This window comes from Lolium rigidum, chromosome 6, assembly GCF_022539505.1.
Source record: "Lolium rigidum isolate FL_2022 chromosome 6, APGP_CSIRO_Lrig_0.1, whole genome shotgun sequence".
NCBI lineage: Eukaryota > Viridiplantae > Streptophyta > Magnoliopsida > Poales > Poaceae > Lolium > Lolium rigidum.
The window spans coordinates 309,590,564-309,598,044 of NC_061513.1; positions in this window are offsets into that span (position 1 = coordinate 309,590,564).

The following is a 7,481-nucleotide window of genomic DNA, read 5'->3' on the forward strand; positions in this document are numbered from 1 at the left end:
ATTATGATCTTAGTGCTTAGTCTTGTATTATAAAATAGGCTTTCAAGAGTGTGATTTCATGTGCCTGATTATTTATAGGGCTTGATAGCTTATTTGATAGTTTGACTACTTGCATAACATTTTATTTGAGCATCTATTTGTTAAGATCTTGTAGGTTTTATTATAATCCTATTTCAAGGTTAGCTCTAGGATTATATTTAATAGAACCTTGAATTACCTAGAGTAGATATTACTCTCATCATGGTTGGGTCTTGGTTATAATGATAAGTGGTTGATCACCACCATAGGTCTAATCAAATGGTTTAGCACTAGGTTATTCTTTAGTTCCATATTTAAACATGAGCTTTAATTAGTGAACAATTCTAGGGTTCTCATCTTATTCACCTAATGGCAATTGGTTTGAATCTCAATTAGAGCTTGGTTTTATCTTATACCCATAGATTTCTATTATATTCATAATCTATTGTTCAAGTAGCTAAAGTAGCTATATTTCTTTTTATAGTTAACTTTGGTTATAATGATGAATGGTTTCTCACCATATAAAGTATAGAGTTTGACTCTAAAGGTTTTCTTGTGGTTCTTAAGTGAAGAATAGGTGGAGTGTAGATGTGGTAGAATTGTACTTATGATCACCAAGTGATTCACAATTGAGGATTGAGATATAAGTCTAGAGTTTCTTACTAGTGATCTCCCTATAATTTCATGTGGAAAGGGGATCTACTTATACTAGGAGGGTTTAACTTATCCTCACATATCTCCAAAGCATGATCATATATTATATATGATCATCTTGTTCTTAATATCTTTACTTCAAATTCTTAGGGTTTATGATCATTACACAATTTATAATGATCAAGGTTGGACTTCCTAAGGTATCTCTCCTTGAATGGGTTTCTCACTCCCAAGATCCAGTGTTGTCTTGATCAATTAAATATATACTTTCTTTTATAGTTTCTTGCATGGGCATGGTTATGGTTGTCTCAATTATCTTGAGTATAACACCATAGGTTGAGCTTACTCATTTAAGAATGGTTATTCTAGGGTTTATGGTGTACTCCTAATATCTCCTTAGGTATCTAGGCAAAGGTTTCATTTGTCTAACTTAATTGGGTTAGTCTCTTCCTCACCTTATCAATTCAGGGGTATGGTATTATTCCATGTGATATTAGGTTATCCCACCACTCCAAGATGAAATGGTTAATCTCCTAATACTTCAGTTCCAAGGTTGTCCTTTATTCTTAAATAGGTAAATCTAATATTGGTATGAGTGGTCTCTCTCTCATTTGGGAAGGACTTTAATTCCATCCTAAGATTAAGTTCCATAGAGAATGATGTGATCATCAATATCTATGTTTAACATAAGTGGTTTCTCTCTCTAGGGATTGTCTTGAATAATATCCTAGGGTTCTTTCTAAAGATGATGATTTGAATACTTGGATGTATATCCAAGGTTTAGCTCAAGGTTTGTTAATGCTTCTCTAATAATTATAATAGAACTCTCACCTCTCTAGGTTTGATGCTTAATAATTTGGAATAGAGAAGAATTATATATTTCTTGAGTGGATCTCCTTGTTATAACTCCAATGTGGAAGTGGAATGAATACCATGAGGTTTCATGGTAGGATCATAGATTAGTCTTAGGACATGGAAAAGATAAGTGAAGAATAGTTTCTCCAATTATTGTTACTTGATTTCCAATTAATTGTAGGTTCATATGTTATGGCAAGGAATTCCATGTTATGATCTTTTATAAGATCAAGCAATTGATCATTGAGTAAAGTGTTGTTGTGTTGATTATTAGTTCCATTTGATCTAACCCCTTAGATCAAATCATCTCTACCCAAAACAAGGTTTTAACAAAGTCACATTGAGGTTTATAGCGCTTGACTTGATGAGCTACTTCAGTTCCACCAAGGTCAAGTGAAACTTCGATTCATCGTGATCTGTTTTACTTAAAGCGCGAAAATTCCCCAGATTTTCTATGCATTAATGCAATGCACACATCTGTTTCCTCTATTTTTGTAACCCCATTACCTGGGATATTACAGCGCATGTGGGAGACCCGCGCATTCAGCGCGACCAAGTTGTCATAAGGGTCCCAGGGCGCATCGAGGTTCTGGCACGCTTGCGCGACCCGGCGCTCCGCCACCTTCTTTTGCGCGAATGGCTGCGAATCCGGAAAGAGCCCTACAAGACAAAGGAAAAAAGATAAGGACATGCTACCGGAAGATGTGAGCTTATAAGCAGAAATCGGAAAAGGAAAAAGAAAAACTTACGGAAGGCAAGCTGGTCGGTTTGCATGACCAGAAGGTCATACTCCTTCTGCTCCCCTTCCAAGCGTGCGGCCTGCTCCTCGGCTGCTTTCCGCGCCTTGGCTCCCTCCTCTAGCTCCGCGCGCAGCACCATAGTGGAGTTGTTGGCATCCTCTAGCACCTCATTGAGCTTGGCCTCAGCAGTGGCTTGGGCGGCCTTCATCTCCTCATTATGCTTGAGCCCAAGCTGGATCAGCTGGTCCTTCAGCCCTTTGGAGTAAGTCTCCTGGGCGTCCAGAGCCTCGCGGTGCTGCCGGATGAGCTGCTCTTTTTCATCTAGAGCCCGGAAAGAAAGTGTTAGCGAGATTATACCGGTAAAATGAAGAGCAAACAAGTTAACCGGAAAAGAAGGAGCGGTACCTGATGACCCACAAGTATAGGGGGTGTATCGTAGTATCTTCGATAAGTAAGAATGTCGATCCCAGCGAGGAGCAGAAGGTGTTGACAAGCAGTTTCATGAAGGATTCACTGTAAATGCTCAAAGACAAGTATTCAGGGGGTTTTGATGTAACAGATGAATAAAGTACGAGTAAGTAAAGTGCAAGAGTAATAATTGCAGCAAGTGGCCCAATCCTTTTTAGCACAAAGGACAAGCCGGTTTGTTTACTTATAATGACCAAATGTTCTCGAGGACACACGAGATTTTAGTCTAGTGCTTTCGCTACATACGGCTAATTAATCTTCATTGTTTTGATAAGTGTTGTGTGGGTGAACCTATGCTAATGTACCGCCTTCCTAGGACTAATACATACTTGTGATTATACCCCTTGCAAGCATCCGCAACTACAAGAAAGTAATTAAGATAAATCTAACCACAGCCTTAAACTCTGAGATCCTGCTATCCCTCCTGCATCGATATACCAACGGGGGTTCAGGTTTCTGTCACTCCGGCAACCCCACAATTGGCAAACGAGTAAAAGATGCATTCCCATAGGCCCATAAAGGTGAAGTGTCGTGTAGTCGACGTTCACACGACACCACTAGAAGAATAACACCACAACTTAAATATCATAACATTGAATATTACTCAACCATACTTCACTACTAACATTTAGACTTCACCCATGTCCTCAAGAACTAAACGAACTACCCACGAGACATCATATGGAACATGATCAGAGGTGATATGATAATGAATAACAATCTGAACATAAACCTTGGTTCAACGGTTTCACTCAATAGCATCAATAACTAGTAGAAATCAGCACCTGGAGAGTTTCCCCTATCAAACAATCAAGATCCAACCCGAATTGTTAGAGCGGTGACGATGTGCAGCGGTGGAGACGGCGGTGATGATGATGAAGATGATGATGATGGTGATGGAGATGATGTCCAGCTCGATGACGGTGACGATGGCGTCGATTTCCCCCTCCGGGAGGGAATTTCCCGGCGGATCTCAGCCTGCCGGAGAGCTCTTTTCTCTCTGGTGTTCTCCGCCCCGCAGAGGCGGCTGTGACTCTTTGCGACTTACTTCTTGGAGCTTAGGTTTTTGGGACGAAGAAATACGCGAAGGAGAGGAGGCCAGAGGGGGCTGTGGGCCCCCTCCCCACATGGCGGCGCGGCCAGGGCAAGGCCCGCGCCGGCCTATGAGGGGGGCCCATGGTGGCCCTCCTCGGCTCCTCCTTCTGGCTCTCGTCATCTTCTGGAAAAATAGGATTTTTCATATAAATTCCGTCAATTGTTGATCTTCCAAAATATTGCATTCTGACGGCGCTTTTTCCAGCAGAATCCTTACTCCGGTACGCGATCCTCCAATAATTGTGAAATATGCAAAATAGATGAAATAACATAAGTATCATCTCCAAATATGAAATATATCAATGAATAACAGAAAATTATGATATAAAATAATGATGCAAATTGGACGTATCAACTCCCTCCAAGCTTAGACTTCGCTTGTCCCCAAGCAAAACTGAACTCGGTAAACAGGACCACATGTTTATGGAGTGAAGAGTAGATAAATCAAATACGGACAAGAAGCATCATATTCATTCACACAAGACATTCTAGTAAACAACTTCCTCATATAATTCAACTTGAAACAAGTATAAGGTAATCACAAATAAAGGTGCATAAGAAATCATAATTGGTGATGGCAAACTTCGTTCTTGGTCAGAGAACAATTAACAGGCTATATTTATCTATCGAGCAATGCTCTCATGTTAAAGTTTATATGACACAACTTGCATACTCAATCATAATAATCTCCTCATAATCATTGATAACTTTCAAAGCTATATTCATTCAGATAAAACTTGTACTAAACAAGGAAGAGTAAAAGACATGATGAAGTAAATCACAATATATAATGGTTTGATCACAACAACTCAAATGCTTGCTTGAGATGGAGGGAAATAGGTTTACTGACTCAACATAAAGTAAAAGACAGGCCCTTCGCAGAGGGAAGCAGGGATTAAATCATGTGCTAGAGCTTTTTCAGTTTTGAAATCATATAAGGAGAATAAAGGTAACATTTTGAGAGGTGTTTGTTGTTGTCAACGACTGGTAGCGGGTACTCTAATCCCCCTTGCCAGACAAACTCTCGAAGAGCGGCTCCCATAAAGTTTTATTTTAGGTTGGCACTCCTTCCAACCTTTGCTTTCACAATCCATGGCTAACCGAATCCTCGGGTGCCGTCCAATCATTCTCATACCATGAAGGAGTGCCTTTTTATTTTAGTTTTATTTAGATGACACTCCTCCCCTCCTTTGCTTTCTCAAGCCATGGCTAACCGAATCCTCGGGTGCCTTCCAACAATCACATACCATGGAGGAGTGTCTATTTGTAAAATTATGAAGGTTAATTAATCGGGACTGGGAACCCCATTGCCAGCTCTTTTTGCAAAGTTATTGGATAAGTGGATGAAGCCACTAGTCCATTGGTGAAAGTTGCCCAACAAGATTGAAAGATAAAACACCACATACTTCCTCATGAGCTATAAAACATTGACACAAATAAGAGATAGTAAATTTTGAATTATTTTAAAGGTAGCACACGAAGTATTTACTTGGAATGGCAGGAAATACCATGTAGTAGGTAGATATGGTGGACACAAATGGCATAGGTTTGGATGCACGAGAAGCATTCCCTCTCAGTACAGGTCTTTGGCTAGCAAGGTTAATTAGCAAGCACAAGAGTTGAGGGAAACAAACAAATATACATGTGATAGAAACAATCATGCATCTTTCTTGTAAGCACAAACAATTTTAACTTCAGAATAATAAGCTATGAGCTAACAAGAAAGGAAGACAATGAAACAACTACATGTATTTCTCTTTTCTACTTAATCTCAAGGTGCTGTTGCTATTGACCAATGCTAAGTTTGCCAAAACCAAATAGATTAACTCAATGCTCCCAAAGTGATACCAATACTAAAATCAAGATCAATCATATAATAGAGATTGCAAACTAAAATAAGGTGTGCAATATGTAAATGATAAGACTTCTCATTAATATTCCATAACGATAACTCACACCGAGGGATACATAGACAACCAACTAAAGGAGAGATACTTCCACACTGCAACCCATCTTATATGATAACTTCCCTACTCATGATATGACACTACTTAATAGTAAAAAGTAAAAGATAGTGATGATGTGATACCGCGACACTCCCCCAAGCTTGGAACAAACCAAGGGGATGGCAATACCGATGATGAATTACTCCTTCGGCGATGGTGGTGATGAATTCCCATCATCAGACTTCCAAGGAAGAGGCTCTCCATCAACAAACGACATCTTGGTCTCGGGAATCCTGAAACTAGCAGCATGGCTTATGTGTCTAAACCTGTTTTCATACTCACAGTTCTGATTCTGAACGTCATAGAGTTGAGCTTGGAGTTTGTTGGTGGTGTCGTGAAGTGAGAGGATGTCGCCCAATAGCTTTGCAGTCCCATTCTCGTGTTCATCAATGAGTTCAGACACAATTTTGTGGAAGATATCCACCTCACGCTCAGCCATCTTCTTGTAGTTGAAGACCTCTTGTTCTAGCTTCTCCAGCCTGTCTTCCAAGCTTCCTTCTCCTTTAGGACCCTGGACATCTTTGATCTGCAGCTCTCTGATACGTCTCCGACGTATCTATAATTTCTGATGTTCCATGCATGTTTTATGACAATACCTACATGTTTTGCTTGCACTTTATATCATATTATGGCATTTATTGGACTAACCTATTAACAAGATGCCACAGTGCCAGTTTCTGTTTATTATGTCTGTTTATTGCAGAAAAGGCCCAAAAACCAAAGTGCTCGGAAAAATCCAGAAAAATTACAGAAATTCTATTTCGCTGGAAGACTCACGGAGCCAGAAGGGCAAGCCAGGGAAAGGCCCAGGGCCTCCTCACCATAGGCCGGCACGGCCTGGAGGGTGGTCACCCCACCCTATGGTGTCGTCGCCTCGGGACTCTTCCGACTCCGACTCTTCGCCTATTTAAGCCGCCGTGACCTAAAACTTTGAGACCGCTGGACGAAACTCCAGAAAGACTCCAGGGGCGCCGCCACATCGCGAAACTCCAATTCGGGGGACAGAAGTCTCTGTTCTGGCACCCTGCCGGGACGGGGAATTGCCCCCGGAGCCATCTCCACCGCCGTCTTCACCGCCATCTTCACCGCCATCACTGCCCCCATGATGAGGAGGGAGTAATCCACCCCCGAGGCTGAGGGCTCCGCTGTAGCTATGTGGTTCATCTCTCTCCCATGTACCTCAATACAATAATCTCATGAGCTGCTTTACATGATTGAGATTCATATGAGTTTTGTATCACTATTCATCTATGTGCTACTCTAGTGATGTTATTAAAGTAGTTTTATTCCTCCTACACGGTGTAATGGTGACAGTGTGTGCATCCGTGTTAGTACTTGGCGTATTCTATGATTATGATCTCTTGTAGATTATGAAGTTAACTATTGCTATGATGGTATTGATGTGATCTATTCCTCCTACATAGTGTGAAGGTGACGAGTGTGCATACTATGTTAGTACTTGGTTTAGTCGAATTGATCTATCTTACACTCTAAGGTTATTTAAATATGAACATTGAATTGTGGAGCTTGTTAACTCCGGCATTGAGGGTTCGTGTAATCCTACACAATGGTGTTCATCATCCAACAAGAGTGTAGAGTATGCATTTATCTATTCTATTATGTGATCAAAGTTGAGAGTGTCCAC